A 22,023-nucleotide genomic window follows, 5' to 3' on the forward strand; every position below is an offset into this window, starting at 1 on the left:
TATTAATATAAAATAAAATATAACATGACTCATTCCACACCATTACGATTTATCGTGTAAATGATACATGAAACGTGAAACTAACTGTCTGACTAACTGTTGTTATATTAGAAAGAATGATAAAGACTTCTTCACTTTGAAAACTTGAAAATGAAATTTAAAAATAAAATGGAGCAGGTGATCACTGTAGACATGCATTCCATGTATGATATATTTGGTTATTTCTCAAAAACTGACAGAGTTAATGGGTAGAAATATTCCTTGAAAAAATACAAGTAGGCTACGGTTGGAAATGTAGCCAACATGTTACGCAGGTTAATCCATCACAAAAAAGAGACTTACATATGTTGAAGAAAATTTCCATTTTACGGGGTCTATTGGTTTGACACTGTTTCCTTAATTGCGTTTCAGCATTCCACTTTGCTGGGACAAGTCCGAAAAATTATGTCTTTTTTTTACCTTGTGAATTGCTGTTATTGGTCACTCAGTGAATGACGCATCAGAAGAAGGCAAGTGAAAATGTGTATAAATTACACCGAAACTAATGCACTGAAAATCTAACAAACCAAGAACTCTATTCGGCATGGAGCTATAATTCTATGTAGTTCTGTTTCTTCGACATTTCAATAATGGTTCACTCCGTTGACGTGCTCTAGATACTGTACCGTGCCTTGCGTCTTTCCTCAGTGCACACGTTTATGGGGTAGCAAATAATACGTAGGTAGGTTTTTTGGGAAACGTGAACATTAAAAACATTGTGTGTACGAGTTGAGGGCTGAAAATATTTCGTGAAAGATGCAGTAGCAGTACACAAACAAGGATTGGTTTCGGAGGTCCAGCTCATTTGCTACCGATACCAATGCAATAGAAGTGGAGTTAAAATGTAAATCTAAATCTAACCATACTTTTCGTCTCTTCTTGGTTATTCGAAATTTATTAGCAAAAAACATGTTACACTAACGAGGCCAAATGAGTCGTATTGCTGGAGCAAATACGCATTCTAGGTGAGAAGAACTTTAGAGATTGCATTCCTGACACTGTTATTCATGTAAAGCCTGTAATTTTTAGTATTTAAAACAGTTGTTACGAACTCACTACAGAAATAATGAAGAAGAAGTTATCGTAAACGCTACTACTACAGTAGTCTGATAATGTTTTGGGCTTTATGAGACGGTGGCAGGCCCTGCCCACTGAGGTTTCAAAATAACGTGCAGCGAGAGTCTACAGCTCCATTTTCCTTCCTTTTTTTGCCTTCATCATGACGGCACTAGATGAGGCAGACCAATATCTCAGTGATTTCTACACTGAGACTAGCGTTGTGTTACATAATGTGAAGATAACATCATAATATAGTACTACGCACACACTCACAAAAGCCAAAGAACGGTCATTTTACAGTCCTTAAGAAAAGAAATATGCAGAATTTTACTGTATGTTATCCTATCATCTGCACAAACTGCCTTCTTTCTCGAATAAATAACCTTGTCATTAATGAAGTGATTATTTTCTGAATACCTGTACTCATCTACATCTACAACTACATTTATACCCCGCAAGCCACCCAACGGTGTGTGGCGGAGGGCAAAAAAAAAAAAAAATGGTTCAAATGGCTCTGAGCACTATGGGACTCAACTGCTGAGGTCATTAGTCCCCTAGAACGTAGAACTAGTTAAACCTAACTAACCTAAGGACATCACAAACATCCATGCCCGAGGCAGGATTCGAACCTGCGACCGTAGCGGTCTTGCGGTTCCAGACTGCAGCGCCTTTAACCGCACGGCCACTTCGGCCGGCGCGGAGGGCACTTTACGTGCCACTGTCATTACCTCCCTTTCCTGTTCCAGTCGCATATGGTTAGCGGGAAGAACGACTGCCAGAAAGCCTCCGTGCGCGCTCGAATCTCTCTAATTTTACATTCGTGATTTCCTCGGGAGGTATAAGTAGGGGGAAGCAATATATTCGATACCTCATCCAGAAACGCACCCTCTCGAAACCTGGACAGCAAGCTACACCGCGATGCAGAGCGCCTCTCTTGCAGAGTCTGCCACTTGAGTTTGCTAAACATCTCCGTAACGCCATCACGCTTACCAAATAACCCTGTGACGAAACGCGCCGCTCTTCTTTGGATCTTCTCTATCTCCTCTGTCAACCCGACCTGGTACGGATCCCATACTGATGAGCAATACTCAAGTATAGGTCGAACGAGTGTTTTGTAAGCCACCTCTTTTGTTGATGGACTACATTTTCTAAGGACTCTCCCAATGACTCTCAACCTGGCACCCGCCTTACCAACAATTAATTTTATATGATCATTCCACTTCAAATCGGTCCATACGCATACTCCCAGATATTTTACAGAAGTAACTGCTACCAGTCTTTGTTCCACTACCATATAATCATACAATAATGGATCCTTCTTTCTATGTATTCGCAATACATTATATTTGTTTACGTTAAGGGTCAGTTGCCATTCCCTGCACCAAGTGCCTATCCGATGCAGATATCCCTGCATTTCGCTGCAATTATCTAATGTTTCAATTTCTCTGTATACTATAGCATCATCTGTGAAAAGCCGCATTGAACTTCCGACACTATCTACTAGGTCATTTATGTATATTGTGAAAATCAATGGTCCCATAACACTCCCCTGTGGCACGCCAGAGGTTACTTTAACGTCTGTAGACGTCTCTCCATTGAGAACAAAATGCTGCGTTCTGTTTGCTAAAAATCTTCGATCCAGCCACACAGCTGGTCTGATATTCCGTAGGCTCGTACTTTGTTTATCAGGCGAAAGTGCGAAACTGAATCGAACGCCTTCCGGAAGTCAAGGAAAACGACATCCACCTGGGAGCCATTTATCTAATATTTTCTGGGTCTTATGACATCCTTTCCAATAAAATCAGTGCGTGAGTCTGTAGCATTCTACCTGGTCGGTGCTCCCCGAGTGTGTACAGTGGCCGAGCGGTTCTAGGCGCTTCAGTCTGGAACCGCGGGACCGCTACGGTCGCAGGTTCGAATCCTGCCTCGGGCATGGATGTGTCTCATGTCCTTAGGTTAGTTCGGTTTAAGTAGTTCTAAGTTCTGGGCGACTAATGACCTCAGATGTTAAGTCCCATAGTGCTCAGAGCCATTTGAACAATTTTTTGTATACAGTGCTAGTTTGTCGCGGGATTTGTTCTACTCTCATAGCCTCTGCCTAGTCGTTAAAACTTTTGTTACTCCACGGTCACCACCATGAACGGTGGCGATTGTAGCTCCCTTGCTCCACAGGCTTCACAAAACCAGCAGCACATTGTCGGAATGGATACTGAAGCAGTTAATGCACCAATCAATGAAGTGATTAGCGGCGCACTCACAGTGTCTCATAAAGCAGATATAAACTATCATGCTCCACCCTTTGATGCAACCACAGACAAAGACCTGCAGCACTCTCAGAAACACCAGTGGAACTGCACGGAGGAGGACGAAACAAAATGAAGAAAGTAATACGTGTCGATGCCACCCAAGAAAGTGCCACCACCCATCACCATGTAAGTGGCACTGCTAATTTATACGCAACTACGAAGAAAGGGCCTTATGCTGGACTGCGATTCATTATTCAAACACATAGTCAATATTACCGTGGCAGTGAAAAACCTGTGAGAAAATTGAGACAATGTCAGCATAAACGGCCAGTGATTTAGTTCAACACTCTTTCTTATACAAAGCAAATTTGGAGGCCTACAGTCCTAGTTTTTCACTATCAAACAAAGCATGGTCAGTAATGAAACCTCCTCCAAGGAGGACGAATTAGTAACAGAAACAATGTGTTTCTGTGAAGTTGTCGCTATCACGAGATTTAATAAATATGTAATTCTGAATGGAAGAAAGGTAACAAAGCCGTCTCGAGTTCGTGCTGAGATATTTAGATCAGAGTGGCTCACATATTTTGGTTATATTCATGGAGTTCGCCGTCCACTTACAACGCTATACTTGTTAGCGATGTGGACACGGCAGCACACACTGCAGAAGTAGCACAGGAGGAGTGTCTGTGCTGGACCACACAGAAGGGATACCTGTAGGAAGGCCAATCGACCAACCCGTCTTCATTGTGGTGGCAGTGCCCTATCTCGAACCTGCCCCATGTATCTTAAACACAAGGGAATTAGTAAAATTGTTTCTCAAGTTAAAATCTTCTGGGTTATTACGCCCCGTCATATCTCCTCTAAAATAAAATTGTTTCTGTCGGTAGTATTACCTTCCTAGAAGCAGCAGCTGTGTATGAGAATAGGTCTTACTCGAATACAGTTACTTCTTTCAAACATTCTGAGACAGGGCACAGAATCCCCGCATCTCCAGATTTAAAGCACTCAACTATCAGCACCACCATTTTCGATCCGCAGGATCTAACTCATGTCATAACAAAAAAATTACGCAGATGTCAGGAAACGTGATTACAGTATATTCGCCGCCGATGTCACCTCCCAACCTCTAATAAAGCATTCCCGACCACCTCACCAGTTCTGTAGAACATAGAGGAATCCACCAAAACCGGGCCTCACGGTAGCAATTGTACCAACCAGGACTCTGTCTTCCTCTTTCTCGAGTGGGTCCCAACTCCTATCCACCTCAATTTCACAGGTCCCACCAATAGAGTGATGTTGTAAACTACCTACATTTTAGTATTTTAGTGTAGCGACACCACCGTTTAAAATAGGAAAAAGGTAGATTCGGTGCAATATTTCTGAGCGCACAAGTTAGAGCCAGGTGCGGTCCTCTTACAGTAAGTTGCGCTTACCAGCGGTTGCGAAGTAGAATAGAGAGCACAGGGGGGTAGAACCACTGATACAGACATAGATATATACACAGCAATAAGAGACGAAGAACAATGGGCACAATTAAACGCACTGACAAACAGTAGATAAAAGAAAAGGAAAGAAAACTGTAAAAAGATGAAAAACCAAAATTGTAAGATGTACGACCTGTTTTAAACATCAGGTAACAGGTCTATAATTTGGCAATAAATAAAATAAATAAAAATAAAAAAAATAAAAAAAATCCATCTTGATTTTTATAGAGGAGATGTTCATTTTCCCAAAAGTCATAATTCTTGAGAGTAAAACATGTTCTATAACTCTACAACAGATTTCTGGGATGGGCCCTTCTTTGCAGGGCTGTCCCATGTCCCGCCACAGGTCCCTCTGCAGTCGTTGAGGTGCCTCCATCCTCGTTTGGTGCTCCATCTCTTTATTTTGGTGAACACCTATGTCCAATTTTTTGGATATTATTTCTGGACAGGCTTGGGGCATATGCCTGGTGTTGGTGGAAGCTCGGCATCGGGCTCAGTTTGGGGTCACGTCTCCTCATTGCCACTCCCTTCTCCTCCCCCCCCCCTTCCCCCCTCCCATCGCCGTTTGCTCATCTACACTACACGACAACATTGAGGAGGTTTCTGGGGGAGGTATGTGGCATCACATATCGATACCAACCCAATGGTGTTCTGCAGTTTGTAACGGAAATGCAAGGTCCTGTTGAACGCCAGTAGCAGGGATCGGGAACTCTATGACGCACGCCCAGTGAGTCACACCTCCAGCAGTTCTGGACAATGAGCGCCCTCTGGTGCCACAGTATGGGTGGTCGTTGGCAGACATGCAGTCCACCTCTGCTCGGAGCCACTTCACCACATTACGGTACCCAGAAGCCGTCTAGTCGCCGTTCCATCACCCTTGTTCTGCTTTAGTACAGAGGGCTCGGCCTTGTTGACATTGGTGTGCTAGACTCTGTTTCTTGCTACATTATTTGTAATGATTTTTCCTACACTTGGAGAAATACAAGTTAAGTAAATCTGTTTGGTGCGTTAACTTATTGGCTAAACATTTCTGCTCCTATCCACCTTTCCAACGACGACAGTTGCCGCACCGCTCTTTAGCCCATCTCTCTTTACCGATGTGAACAAAGTCGTGCGCTGCAGATATACTACGTTCGAAAAACCTTATAGTACTAAATGATGGCTCATCTACACGAATAACCTGACCCAATAAGGCACCGCCGACAGTGGGCTCGAGCACAGCATTCCCTGCACTGTCCGCCGGTACTACATGGGAAACCTTACCGGATACTTTAGGTTCAGATGACTTGCACATTCAAATTTTAATAAACGCACAACCAAGGGAGAGTGCCAGACACGAAGTCGGCAGGAACCGGAACACTATCAAAACCAATAGGAAACCTATTCGAAACCCTACTGTAAGCCAAAGTGGAATCGATATCGGAACGGGTAATCCCGAAAGAGACTATGTGGGCTGGGTGTCGCTTAACAAGCAGCGGAACTATCAACACATCAAAAAGAACATAAGTGGTCTATTCATAGGGCATTCCTCAAGCAATGAATGGAGGCATTAAGAAAATACAAAATTTCTGATACAAAGTTTCTTGCCCTCAAGAAAGCCTAAGCTGCAACCCAGAAAATATTCAATCACAACAAAAGAAAATCGTGGTATAATTTCTGCATGGAAGTCTGCAAAGAAACTCCAGTAACCTGGAACTGGAATGTAATACGGAACGTTGAAACCTGCCTGACAGTGCATATGCGCTTTCCTCCACCATTCGACGAATTTTAGAATCTTTCTTGTGTATGATACCTTCACCTGACGTACTGGACAAGGAAGCCGAGGTGGAGGATGGAGAGGATAACAGTGTCTTTGCACATCCATTTTCTCTGGAAGTGAGCCAGACTGCGTTGTGTCAAGAGAAGGGTACCGCACTTGGATCCAGATTACACTGACTGTCAAATCCTACAACACATACCACGCTAGGGGAAACTGCTGCTGCTCAAAATTTACAATACTGTATGGACACAAAAGAGCAAACCTACCCGTTAAAAGTAAGTGTTGTCGTCACCATCCACAAATCGGGAAAAAGATGTGATAACTCTGAGTCATATCGGCTTATCACCTTACTGCCGTTTTTGGCGAGGGTAATGGAGAGGATAATTTAGCGGCGCGTAGAACGTTGGTGTCAAAAGAAGAAACTGTTACCGGAAAAACAACTTGGATTTCGCAAACCGAAAGGGACAACTGAAATTATTTTACAGTGAGTTATTGATACACTGCAAAATTTCTCTCAGAATAATTATATGATAGTGGCATTCATAGGCTAGACGAAAGCATACGACAACATCGTCTTCTCATTCTTAGGGAATAACCTGAAGAAACTCTAAACAGCAAAACCACTCGTGCATGACGTTATAAGCTTTCTGAACAGCGGGAAGAGAATCATTTCGCAACACGGAACTACATTCTGACCTAGAGAAACTAGCAGACGACTCCCACAGAAATCATTCTTGAGTCTCTTTACTGTATTCTTGCATCACCTTTTGTCATCGTCATCAAAATTGGAAACCCTACTGTCCACACAGACTTCGACAGCAGACACTATTGTCATCATCTCTGATTGCATGTAACTTATACAATTAATTAGAAACCACCATAATAGTAGTACCAAACCTACAGTTGCAGCGATTGCAGACATTGTGTTTCGGATGCACAGGAACTGTCGCAACATCGTAGTGGTGTCGATAAAAGACCGCTCTGGGATATCTGGGAATTAACAAGTAGACGCCTGCGCAAAGCAGACATCTCTCAATGGAGCTATTAAATATGCCCTTACTCAGAAAGCGGTTCTCGTCGGATTGACAAGAGGAATCGTCGCGGACATCAAATATCATAGGCAGTCTCTATGCACTTGTTCATCCCACGATTCCAAGAGTACCATGGTACAATAACGCACAAGCTTCAAGGAACTCCTGGATAATTATACAATGGCTGAAATTTTATCATTGGAAGTTCAACGAACACCTCTATCGGCTCAACCTAAGCGCCACATCTCTGCCTGTTTGCGGAGAGGAAGAATATCCGAAGCATCTATTTCTACAGTCTCCTCGGCACACGTATCACATAAACGTCATTGTAATCTTTGGGCTCCGGCTTGTCAGTTGCCAAGCAGCCTCCAAATCTTGTGAACATCCAATGATGCAACGTATAAGCTACTGTACCAGTTCGCCAAGAGTGCTAACATCAGGATATAGCACCCCAAGCTGCTAATGTAATGCTCCTGGCACTTAGAATGCCACGAGAAGTGCGAAGATCAGTTAACAGACTTCATCGCCACGTGTGAATATGGAGCACTCACCCTCTAAAAGTATGTCACTATGTACCTTCTATGTGAACGTATTTGAGCAGTGGTGTATCTGTATGTGCGGCGGTAATGTACAACTGTGATTCTTGGTAACTGTTCTACCTAGATGCCACTTATAGACCTGGATAAATATTCAGTTCTTAGCTTTTAAATCAATTCTTCAGAAGATAGAAGGAATACTTTATTGTTTATTCAGGCATACAGTAATTAATATACCAACGGTGATGTATCATTTCTTGTTGTTTTAACAATGGGATTTTGATAATATACCACCATTGTGTATCTTGTATCGCCTTGTTTAGTCTTTTTAGTACACACTCATTGTAAAACTTGTTTTATGTCGAATTAGTCCTTAGATATAACCTATGTTACGTCTTCTATGTTACTTCTCCTTCAGTTGATTCACTTTCTTGTCAGGCAGTGTATTTAAATCTAGTAGTTATCACTGTGACGTTCTCACCAATTGCATAGTGAAGGCATTGTAATGGGTGGCTGAGCCTCACACTATCAAGTGTTTTTAGTGTAGGTTCAAAAGGTGTCACTCTTTCTTTGATAGCCTGACTCTGCTGGAAATGGTTAGACAATAGTTCTTCCTGCACAACTGCAGAAATGTTAGACAGTAGGCCTTTCTGCGCAGTTGCAAGTAACAAGTGATACACGGAACAGCCAAAGAAACTGGTACACCTGCCTAAAATACTGGAGCATATCTGAAATCTTGCAGCGTCTATTTCAATTTTTAACTACTTATTTTACTATATTGCATAAGAAGATGTATCGAAGCAAGCTGCTTCCTTGGTTGTTCAGGCGCCTTCCCAGACCGTGTCTTCACGATTCGACTTAGCAGTACATACGAGTATATCATACTCAGTCCAGAGTTCCATAACAGCTTGAAGACATTCTTGTAGTTGACGCTTCATCTGAATAAAAGATCCTCAACAGTTCCGGTTCCCTTCGTGACCCACAAGCACTGCTAGAGATGTTCATAGGAGAGAAAAGATTCAATCAACGCAAGACACTCTCATTCTCTTTTCAGTATAACCTCCGAGTCTATGACGTGGGTTGGCTCTCAGAAAAAATATACCTTGTACGTCACATTTCAACTGACCTTGACTGATGACCATAGATGTTAAATCCCATAGTGCTCAGAGCCGTTCAACTGACCTTGGGAAAATTGGTGCGAAATTTTCAAAATTTTACTTTCTGTTAGTACTCACGTTTCCACTTCACTATCACATCGGTAACAGTTGACCTATGGATGATTAGGAGTGTGGAGATCTCGCGTACAGACGTATAACACAATTAACACCCAACCACGTGACCACGTTCCAAGTACGTCGGTTCCACGGAGCGCCGCATTCCGCACTATCACCATGTCTAGTGACTACTGAGGTCGCTGATATGGAGTACTGGCAGTAGGGACAGCACAATGTGCCTAATATGAAAAACGTATGTTTTGGGTGTGGCCGGATGCTTCTGATTACGAAAAAACTACGAAGAACGAAACTTGTCTAGCTTGAAGGGGGAAACCAGATGGCGCTATTGTTGGCACGCTACATGGTGCTCCCATAGATCAAACGGATATCAATTGCGTTTTTTAAAGTAGGAACCCCATCTTTCATTACATATTCGTGTAATACGTAAAGAAATATGGGTGTTTCAGTTGGACCACTTTTTTCGCTTTGTGATAGATGGCACTGTAATAGTCACGAACGTATAAGTACGTGGTATCACGTAACATTCCGCCAGTGCGGACGGTATTTGCTTCGTCATACATTACCCGTGTTAAAATAGACCGTTTACCAATTGCGGAAAACGTCGATATCGTGTTTATCTTTGCCAATTGAGATCAAAATGCCCAACGGGCGTGTGCTATGTATGCTGCTCGGTATCCCGGACGATATCATCCAAGTGACCGGATAGTTACGTTATTTAAGGAAACAGGGAGTGTTCAGCCACATGTCAAACGTCAATCACGACCTGCAACAAATGATGGCGCCCAAGTAGGTGTTTTAGCTGCTGTCGCGGCTAATCCGCACATCAGTTGCAGACAAATTGCGGGAGAATCGGTAATCTCAAAAACGTCGGTGTTGAGAATGCTACATCCACATAGATTGCACCCGTACCATATTTCTATGCACCGGGAATTGCATGGCGACGACTTTGAACGTCGTGTTCAGTTCTGCCACTGGGCACAAGAGAAATTGCGGGACGATGACAGATTTTTTGCACGCGTTCTGTTTAGCGACGAAGCGTCATTAACCAATAGCGGTAACGTAAACCGGCTTAATATGCACTATTGGGTAACGGAAAATACACGATGTCTCCGACAAGTGGAACATCAGCGACCTTCGCGGGTTAATGTATGGTGCAGCATTATGGGAGGAAGGATAATTGGCCCCCATTTTATCGATGGCAATCTAAATGGTGTAATGTATGCTGATTTCCTACGTAATGATCTACCGATGTTACTACAAGATGTTTCACTGTATGACAGAATGGCGTTGTACTTGCACACATGATGGATGTCCGGCTCATAGCTCGCGTGCGGTTGAAGCGGTGCTGAATAGCATATTTCATGACAGGTGGATTGGTCGTCGAAGCACCATACCATGGCCCGCAAGTTTACCGGATCTGATGCCCCCGAATTTCTTTTTGTGGGGAAAGTTGAAGGATATTTGCTATCGTGATCCACCGACAACGCCGGACAACATGCGTCAATGGATGTGCGAACATTACGGAAGGCAAACTACTCGCTGTTGAGAGGAATTTCGTTACACGTATTGAAAAATGCATTGAGGTTGAAGGACATCATTTTGAGCATTTATTGCATTAATGTGGTATTGTGCCTATTACAGCGCCATCTATCACAAAGCGAAAAAAGTGGTCCTACAAAACATTCATATTTCTTTACGTAAGACACGGATATGTGATTGAAAATGAGATTGCTATTTTGAAAAACGCAATTGATATCCGTTTGACGTATGGCACGCCATCTAGCGTGCCAACCATAGCGCCATCTGGTTGCCCCCTTCAGGCTACTTCAGGCTAAACAAGAATAGCTTTTTGCAGTTTTTCGTTTGACGCTTATTTCGTGAGGTATTTTGCCCGGTCACGATGAATGGACCACCGTGTATATATATGGTGTCCCATTTCTCTTGACGACCCTAAATAACGGTTTGGCCAGATGCAACTTACAAAATGTTTCAAGCAAATGTTCTTTAGCCGTCAGAGGGACATCAGTCAGCATGATTGCCTTCGTTGTAGCTTTGTTTTTTACAAAGATATGAACAGCAGTATGACTTTTTAAATGGCACCCTGTATTTTTTTGGTAATTCAGTTTCTCTCCTAACGGCCTATTCAAATACGTACCACAGTGTAGAGTGCACTGAAATACAACGTTATTAATTGCATAACACAACAGTGACATTGAGCCCGGGATCACAAACTCTTCCAGTTACTGGAGTTGTCAGAATACAAATGAAAACCAAGTAAAAAACATGACACAAAATGTACTTTGACTCTTGTGTACCATTGCCCAGGAGTAGAACATTCAAACGTGCTCAAAGTCGTGACCCTGGACACCGATACACTGGTGCATTCGTTGAATGAAAGAATTACTGCTGCTTCCAGTGTTGCCTACTGAAGAGAATTACAAGCAAGGAAGATACGTTCGTGTATGTCCTCTCGAGTTGTTGGAATGTCGCGGTAGACAACGTCTTTAAGGGATCGCCAAAGAAAAGGGTACATAGGATTTAAATCAGGAGACCCGGTAGACCAAGTAACTGTTCCTCCTCGACCAATACATCTGGCAGGATACGTTCGGTTCAGAACACGACTTGCACGCAAGTCATTACGCATTCATCGTGTTGATACCACATAAGCATTCTGGTTCTTAGCCGCACTTCATCCAGAAGAGAGGGAAGGATTCTCCTGAGGAAGTGGGCATACGCTGTGCCGTTTCGATTACCATTGATGAAATAAGGGCCACCAGCTGTAGTACCAAACAAACCACACTTTCCAGTGACGCTGATATTCCACCTGTCTAAGCCATCGTGGGTTGTCGCTGGACCAATAACGCATCTTCCTTGTATTCCCTTATTTGAGAAAGAACATTCATAGGTAAATAGGACATTGGAGGAGAAGTTGGGGTTGCTGTTGTACCCACTCACAGAACTGTTCACGATTCTGGAAATCTTTCCCATTCAATTCTTGATGTAGATGTATATGGTAAGGATGTAACCTGTCATGTATACTGGTTTTAGGTATGCTAATCTTATGTTCAAGCTGTTGTGTGCTCACATGTGAATTCATAGCAACGGCAGCGAGAACAGTAACTTTGGCGGCGTCGTCTGTGAGAGTACTACGACGATTGCGTTGTCGTGGGTTGAAACTTTCCGTTTTCTGAAGCGTTGCAACAAGACGGGAAGGTAGGTTCTTGTCAGGATTCGATCACTGTTCAGTTTCGCTCGCCTACCTTCAACAACAACAATAAAAGGAAACGTTATGTCGATGCAGTTTGTAGGGAGGACAGCCCTTACTGTATGCCTACTCTGCACAACAGTGTTTAAAAGGACTAAGCTACTGTACTAAATGTACCCGTACACAAGAAAACAGTATTTAAATTACTGTTCTGCTAACTAACATTCCCCGTAGATGAGTAACATCTCTACCTTCTCTTCGTTGGTGTACATTCTACTCACACAACTATTCAACTGACGATTGTTGACGGAATGACGGGTGTGCATTCTCCTTTGGAACGGTGGTCTGATCATTTAATATTAAAAGACTGCGACCAAGGTGTGGACGGGGCCAAGGAATTGACATATCAAACGTGATTTAACACATAAATAATTTATTCATGACATACAATACACAACACCAACTACGTAAATCCTGCTTCGATGCTTACAGTTGCCCAAAATAGGAGGGCCACCACTTTCGAATTGGAAAGGCTTAATTTAAGACACTAAAACGCCTATTACAATTTAAAAAAATAGTAACACAACACATAAGTAAGCGCTAAGTGAACGAACTCTTAAATCCTTAATTATTAATCACGAAGCGTGGGTTTACCACATTTAAATTCTCATTGTAATATAAAACATAAATACATGAATTGACAACACAGCATGGCTTCAAAATTTCTACCTGGACAACCTATGGTCCTAAAACTGTCGTATTACATTCCAGCCAATCACATTAATAACTTGTAAGCACGGTTGGTAAAATACAAACGTTTGCACTATAATCAATTTTAATAAGCCACAATCACTCAAAAAAACAACATCAGAAGTTCGATACGGAGCATGTAAGCCAGTTTATACATTCTTTCGGACCAAAATAGGCACGAGGGCTACCATAACAGAAGTGCGCTAGTTGCTTTTAGGATAGGTGCTCCCATTAGCTTAATCACTGAGCAGATATTTACTTAAGCGACAGGTAAGATAGTTAATGCAAATAGAAGGTATTTCTAAGGTTTTTTTTCCTTCCTCCCTTTTAACAAGGGGGTTTTAGTAAGGTGAAAATTACACTTTGAGGAGATGCAATAGCAATCTAGCGGGCACGCCTTCACTAGGACGCCATGCCACTACACACTTACTAAACTAGCCGCGTATCCGCTGTTCAAGGCAAACATTAACAACACAGTTCCATATTCCTGACACCCAAATAGTCGGGATCAAAACAAAACCAAAAATCCCAACAGTGCAAGATCCAGCAGAGCTTCAGAACAGATCTTACTTCATGCGGTGGCCTTCACAAATACAGGTATCGAAATGAAAACAAGAACGTGGAACAACGTTCCCTAATCAGCACAATGTTCTTCTTTAGGTCCCCTTAGCGCTATACAACATTGACATGCCAATTTTAACAAACCTCCAACTGACAAGCCGAACCCAATGTGATCCCTTATCAGCTCCGTGACAGGACTCTAACCCCCAACTACTGTCAGTGCAACTCACTTAGAATAAATACAGCGGGCACATATTCCCCTGGGATTAACAGAACACTAGACTGAACTAGAATTAACCTTAATAATACAGCACTAGATCTTGGGAGACAAGGAACTAATTCCCCACCCGAAATTCTGCAACCACAGGGCGGGAGGATGAAGTACCAAAACATAGAAGTTCAAACGTACACAAATAACTACCAAAATACACCACTACACCAGTTAGCAACGACGCGTGGAGAAATCTGCACTGTCAGAATTGCACCAGTGAACAGAACAGAGGATTGCCACAGCGGTGGCCACAAGGCGGGAAAGACGACCGGATGAACTCAATCCCAAAGGACGATCAACTCGGAACATTCACACTTAACTTCTTTTCTCCTTTCCCTCGGCGCACTTCGTCGTTTGTCCGGGACTGCTGCACACAATTCTAAGCCATCCCCAGTCGTCCCGGCAGACACCGACCCAGCCGAAGTGCTCCCGGACTCAAACCCTCGCAGAGCGGCGGCTCCACCGCCCCATGATGGTTACTGTTGTTTGCCTTCGTCGACGCAGGCGATGATTAGACTGCCATCCGCCTCCCGCGGACAACCAGTGAAGAGCGGTCAGAGGGCCCAAACCAGGCAGGCGTTCCTCCACGGGTAGAAGTGCGGGTTCGATAACAACACCCGTACGCGGAAGGTAGGATGCCGACGTCACCAGAGCACACACGAAGGCCACTGCGCGACAACCTCCTCCAGTGTGACCGCGTTCGCCTATCAATAGTACAGGCCAAAGAGTCTGCTGCAGTAAACACGTGCGTCGGTCGTGTTACCAACCTACCATTTCTAACAAGGGAACCTCCTCATCGCACCCCCCTCAGATTTAGTTATAAGTTGTCATAGTGGATAGGCCTTGAAAAACCGAACACAGATCAAATGAGAAAACAGGAAGAAGTTGTGTGGAACTGTGAAAAAAATAAGCAAAATATACAAACTGAGTAGTTCATGGGAAGATAGGCAATATCTAGGACACAGAGACCACAGGAGCGCCGTGGTCTCGTGGTAACGTGAGCAGTTGCGGAGTGAAAGGTCCTTGGTTCAAATCATACATCGAGTGAAAACTTTAACTTTTTATTTTCAGTTTATGTGACAAACTCTTATGTTTTCATCACTTTTTTGGGAGTGATTATCACATCCACAAGAAAACCTAAATGGGGCAAGGTAGAAGATTTGAACCAACGACCTCGCGTTCCGCAGCTGCTCACGTTACCTCGAGACCACGGCGCTTCTGTGTTCTTAGCGTCCTTGATGTCGCCTATCTTCCAATGAACTACTCAGTTTGTATATTTTGCTTATTTTTTCACAGTTCCACACAACTTCTTCCTGTTTTCTCAATTGATCTGTGTTCAGTTTATCAAGGCCTATCCACTGTGCCAAGTTATAACTAAATCTGAGGGGGGTGCGATGGGGAGGTTCCCTTGTAAGTACACCAAAGACAGAACACGCAATCGATAGTGGGTATACTACGGGCGGGAGTTCAAACGAAATAGCGTCATAAAAGACGAAACCTGAACAACCGCGGAAAAACGAAATAGAAGCGAAGCAATAAAAGACAGCAACGAGGTGCTAGAGCCCGATCGCGCCCAAACACTGTCGATTACCAAAAATATTGGCTCCACACGACGCTCAGGAAACGAGCCGTGGAAAGATGGAAGTGTATGTGTATGTGTATGTGTTCCATTACCCCGAGTACCTGCACTAAGCGCTGGGGGTGCGTCAACGTCAGTGATGTGGTATGTAATTAATAACGTTGTGTTTGAGTGATTGGTGCACTGTGATACATTTTTGAATAAGTCTTTAGGAGAGGAAATGAATTACAGTATAAAAAATACATGGTGCCGTTTAAGAGAGCCATACGGCTGTTCATATCTTTGTAAAAAACGAAGCTACAACGTAAGCAATCATGCTGACTGATGTCCCTCTGACGGCTAAAGAACATTTGCTTGAAACATTTTGTAACTTGCATCTGGACAAACAGTTATTTAGAGAAGTCAAGATAAATGGGACAACCTATGTATATAAAACAATTAGGCGGTATGTGAGAAAAGTAGGATTTCAAGGCCAAGCTACTGCTCAGGAGCCACACATCAAGCAGGTAAATGCCAAACGACCCTCGTTTGGTGTAAGGAGCGTAACAATTGGATGACTTAACAGTGAAAAAACGTTGTGCGGAGCGCCGAATCACGGTGCACAATGTGTCGATCCGATAGCAGCGTGTGGGTATGGCGAATGACCGGTGAAGGTCATCTGCTAGCGTGTCTAGTGCTAACAGTAAAATTCGGACGCGGTGGTGTTATGGTGTGGTCGTGCTTTTCATAGAGGGGGCTTGCACCCCTTGTTGTTTTGCATGGCACTATCACAGCACAGGCCTACACTGCTGTTTTAAGCACCATCTTGCTTACCACTGCTGAAGAACTATTTGGGGAAGGTGATTGTATCTTTCAACACGATCGAGCACCTGTTCATATGCAGGACCTGTGACGGAGTGGTCAAATGGTTCCAATGGCCCTGACAAGGAAACCTCCCCAACGCACCCCCCTCAGATTTAGTTATAAGTTCGCACAGTGGATAGGCCTTGAAAAACTGAACACAGATCAATCGAGAAAACAGGAAGAAGTTGTGTGGAACTACGTAAAAAATAAGCAAAATATACAAATTGAGTAGTCCATGTGCAAGATAGGCAACATCATGGACAATACGAGTTCAGAAGCGCCGTGGTCCCATAGTTAGCGTGAGCAGCTGCGGAGTGAGAGGTCCTAGGTTCAAGTCTACTCTCAAGTAAAAAGGTTTCTTTCGTTACTTTCGCAAAGTTATAATCTGTCCGTTCGTTCATTGACGTCTCTGTTCACTGTAAGAAGTTTAGTGTCTGCGTTTTGCGACCGTACCGCAAAACCGTGCGATTAGTAGACGAAAGGACGTGCCTCTCCAATGGGAACCGAAAACATTTGATCGCAAGGTCATAGGTCAACCGATTCCTCCACAGGAAAACACATCTGATATATTCCATACGACACTGGTGAAAGCATGTGCGTCACATGACAGGAATATGTTGTCGACCCACCTAACTTGCACACTTGGCGAACGGGTAAAAAGATTCTTCTACCTTGCCCGATTTAGGTTTTCTTGTGGATGTGATAATCGCTCCAAAAAAGTGATGAAAACATAAGAGTGTGTCACATAAACTGCAACAAATGAATGCAACAGTTTCACAGTCGCACAATTTTCCCTCTGCTCTGTCAAAACATATGTTTTGTTTCGATGTTTGTTTAGGTGTAGTGACCCCATACTACGGCGAAGTTACCTCGCATCGGACGGACGGACGGACAGATAATAATTGTCTGAAAATAAAAAAATTTAACTTTTCACTCGAGGGACGACTTGAACCAAGGACCTCTCGTTCCGCACCTGCTCACGCTAACCACGGGACCACGGCGCTCCTGACATGACATTAGCCTTGATATTACCTATGTTACTTACGGACTACTCAGTTAGTATATTTTGCTTATTTTTCTCATAGTTACACACAACTTCTTCCTGTTTTCTCGATTGATCTGTGTTCAGTTTTTCAAGGCCTATCGACTATTGCAACTTATAACTAAATCTGGAGGTGTGATGGGGAGGTTCCCTTGTGAGCACTATGGGACTCAACATCTGAGGTCATCAGTCCCCTAGAACTTAGAACTACTTTAACCTAACCAACCTAACGACATCACACACATGCATGCCCGAGGCAGGATTCGAACCTGCGACCGTAGCGGTCTCGCGGTTCCAGACCGTAGCGCCTAGAACCTCACGGCCACTCCGGCCGGCATCGAGTGGTCAAACGACATTAACATCTCTGTAATGGTCTGGCCTCCAAAGAGTCCTGATCTGAATCTTATGAAACATTTTTTGGATGTTTTGGAACGCCGACTTCGTGCCAGGCCTCACCGACCGACATCGGCACCTCTCCTCAGTGCAGCACTCTGTAAAGAAAGAGCTGTCATTGACACAGAAACATTCCAGCACCTGAATGAACGTATGCCTGCGACAGTGGAAGCTGTTATCAAGGCTAAGGGTGAACCAGCACACACACACTCACACACACACACACACATTGTAGGCAGGAAAAATGATAAACGTTCACCAGTAGTTCAGCGCAAAGTTAGACATGTCCTGTATCTAAGCAGCATGCAACTAACACAAGAAAGTTTTTAAAATGCACATACAGTGTGAATCAATAACGAACACGTCATGTATGCCATACAACATGTGCCATTAATACTGAGTATGCTAACACTACATTCAAATCTGGCTTCTGTGCTGATTTTATCGTCAAGTTGGTTCCTACAGCAGGATTCCCAAACTCTGTAGTATATTCTCAGTTACTGGTGTTTTCTGAAATATAATTTTGTTGTGATTTACTGTGATGTGGATCGTTAACGGTTAGAATATTGGCCCATTCCTCGTTTTGTTTTTTGGAAAGCTCGATAAACGTGAGGAATCAATACCTTGCGATGCTCTCGGTATCAACACAACATTTCGAAGCCATCGGCATATCGATACAGCCATCATATGGGATTCGATATAAAATACCGTATTAAATCTCTTGTTGAAACTTCCTAATGCACAATCCTTTTATTGGCTATCTATCATTGGTATAAGCGAGAAGCAAGTGCTAGAACCGTCAGATAGTTCATGTGAAACTACGTATTAGTAGTTTTTGATGTATCAACAGACCAAAGTACACACAATTTCAGTATTTCGTATTAGAAAATAAATATGGAGCAAGAATCAAGACTGCGATAAATTGTCTTCCTGCAGTTGGAGTTAGTATTTAAAATTCCTAGATACCTGGATCAGTAAAGGAGTAATTGTATATGCACACCAGCAGCAGGAAACACGGACCGTCTGGTTTTCGTACACTATCCACGAAAAATTAAAATACACGTCATTGGTAAGAACTTATATCAATGTCCGCTGCTCGTGGTCGCGCGGTAGCGTTCCCGCGCCCGGGTTCCCGGGTTCGATTCCCGGCGGGGTCAGGGATTTTCTCTGCCTCGTGATGACTGGGTGTTGTGTGATGTCCTTAGGTTAGTTAGGTTTAAGTAGTTCTAAGTTCTAGGGGATTGATGACCATAGATGTTAAGTCCCATAGTGCTCAGAGCCATTTGAACCATTTTGAACTTATATCAATTTCTGCATATAATTGAACGCACTGTAGTAGAGCTCGCAGCTTGCTAGCATGTGCTGACCTGCTGCCTGCATTGACTGCCTACTAAGGCAATTATGTCCGTGCGTAGTTGTGTGTAACGTCACCCCCCCCCCCCCCTTCCTTTCACCAACGCAGCCGGCAGTCTTGAGACACGAGATCGTAGAATATGCTACAAGACCGCTACTTAGTGATTTACACCGCATCCAAATACATAAACGAACGCTTGATTGGTCAGACATGATTATGTCTTACTTTCAGGGTTGCTTTATTTTTAACAGGGGGATGATAACGCATCTGTTATAGGGTAACCACTGACAAATATAATGGATATCAATTTGTAAAATTCCTGGCTTGCTATATTCACATCATCGTCGAAGCTGTAGCAGTAAACTAAAGGTCCTGGATTCGCGTCTCACTCCGGTACACATTTTTAATTTGCTAGGAAGTGCCCATTAGCTCCATCCATACCCAACCTTTTTATGGAAAAATTTAAGAGATCGCCTTGGACACGGCTCCAGCTAAGCCACTTTTATCATCTGGCCCCATGGTCATGAAAAACTGGGAGAATTCTTACAAGGGAACCTCCCCATCTCACCCCCCCTCAGATTTAGTTATGTTGGCACAGTGGATAGGCCTTGATAAACTGAACACAGATCAATTGAGAAAACAGGAAGAAGTTGCGTGGAACTGTGAAAAAATAAGCAAAATATACAAACTGAGTAGTCCATGGGTCACATAGGCAACATCATGGACAATGTGAGCTCAGGAGCGCCGTGGTCTCGTGGTAGCGTGAGCAGCTGCAGAACGAAAGGTCCTTGGTTCAAGTCTTCTCTCCAGTGACAATTTTACTTTCTTTATTTTTACATCGTTATTATCTGTCCGTTCGTTCATTGACGTCTCTGTTCACTGTAAGAAGTTTAGTGTCTGTGTCTTGCGACCGCATCGCAAAACCGTGCGATTAGTAGACGAAAGGACGTGCCTCTCCAATGGGAACCGAAAACATTTGATCGCAAGGTCATAGGTCAACCGATTCCTCCACAGGAAAACACATCTGATATATTCTATACGACACTGGTAACGGCATGTGCGTCACATGACAGGGATATGTTGTCGACCCACAAAACTTGTACACTTGGCGAATGGGTAAAAAGATTCTTCTACCTTGCCCGATTTAGGTTTTCTTGTGGATGTGATAATCACTCCCAAAAAAGTGATGAAAACACAATAGTTTGTCACATAAACTGAAAATAAAAAAAATTAAACTTTTCACCAGATGGAGGATTTGAACCAAGGACCTCTCGTTCCGCAGCTGCTCACGTTACCACGAGACCACGGCGCTCCTGTGTTCTGAGGGTCCTTGATGTCGCGTATCTTCCCATGAACTACTTAGTTTGTATAGTTTGCTTATTTTTTCACAGTTCCACACAACTTCTTCCTGTTTTCTCAATTGATCTGTGTTCAGTTTTTCAAGGCCTATCCACTGTGCCAACTTATAACTAAATCTGAGGGGGGTGCGATGGGGAGGTTCCCTTGTTAGAACACCTGAACAGCATTCACGGCCACATCATGTTTACGATGGAAGTCGAGACAGATGGTGAATTTCCCATCCTCGACGTCCTCGTTCGACGGAAAACCAATGGGCATCTCAGTCACAGTGTCTTCAGGAAACCGACACACACAGATCGGTATCTGCACGGTCTCAGCCACCACCATCCGTCACAAAAACGTGGCGTTCTGAATACCCTCGTCCATCGTGCTAAAGTCGTCTCAGACGCAGAAAGTCTGCCACTAGAACTGAGCCTCTTCCCAAAAGTCTTCCGGGAAAACGGGTACAGCCACGGACAGGTTTCACAGGCTATATCTGGTGTGACATGCGAGAAACACACCAACAGAGAAGAGAACACCAGCGAAGAAGAAAGCAAGAAACGCGTTTTTGCCTTTCTATGGTACAGTGTCGGGAAATATTAGCCGGCTCCTCAAGAGATGTAATATTTAATCGGTGTTCAGCCCACCAGCAAAAGTTCGACAGCTCATGAGGCCTGTGAAGGACGATCGACGGATTAGAACGCCTGCAGTCTACGAGACAACAAGTCAGTGTGGCTGTTACTACGACGACCAAACAGTACGCACTGTGGAGCAACGGCGGACGGAACACAAGAGGTGCTTACGCCTACGCTATCCAAAAACATCAGCCGTGGCAGATCACGCCTTAGAAAATGGACACCGAATTCTATTCGACGAAACATCTGTCGTTATGAGAACAAAGGGATTTTGGGATAGCGTCATAAAAGAAGCTATTGAAATACAGCCTGGGACCCGGCTATCGCGATGTTAAAACGGGTGCGACGGACGCGGGATGAAAACATTGTCATATATGGCGAGGAAGAGAGTTCTAGTGACGTCACAGCCAGCAGTGCCGCTACATAACGACGCGGCCACGGTAACACAGCACTAAGTCTTACCACTTGACAATGGCAGGGGAGAGCTCGGTCGAAAGCTCGTGGGATTTTAACCACATGACGTGGCTGGAAGCCCGAGAAAATTTTATTAATGATAATTATCAACAAAGATTGCAAGAAGTTTCATCTATACACCATAGCCCTTGTCTCTAATTGATTTGTGTGCTAAATGAGAGTATATATGTGTATGTTACAGCTAAGTAA

This window comes from Schistocerca nitens, chromosome 5, assembly GCF_023898315.1.
Source record: "Schistocerca nitens isolate TAMUIC-IGC-003100 chromosome 5, iqSchNite1.1, whole genome shotgun sequence".
Taxonomy (NCBI): Eukaryota; Metazoa; Arthropoda; class Insecta; order Orthoptera; family Acrididae; genus Schistocerca; species Schistocerca nitens.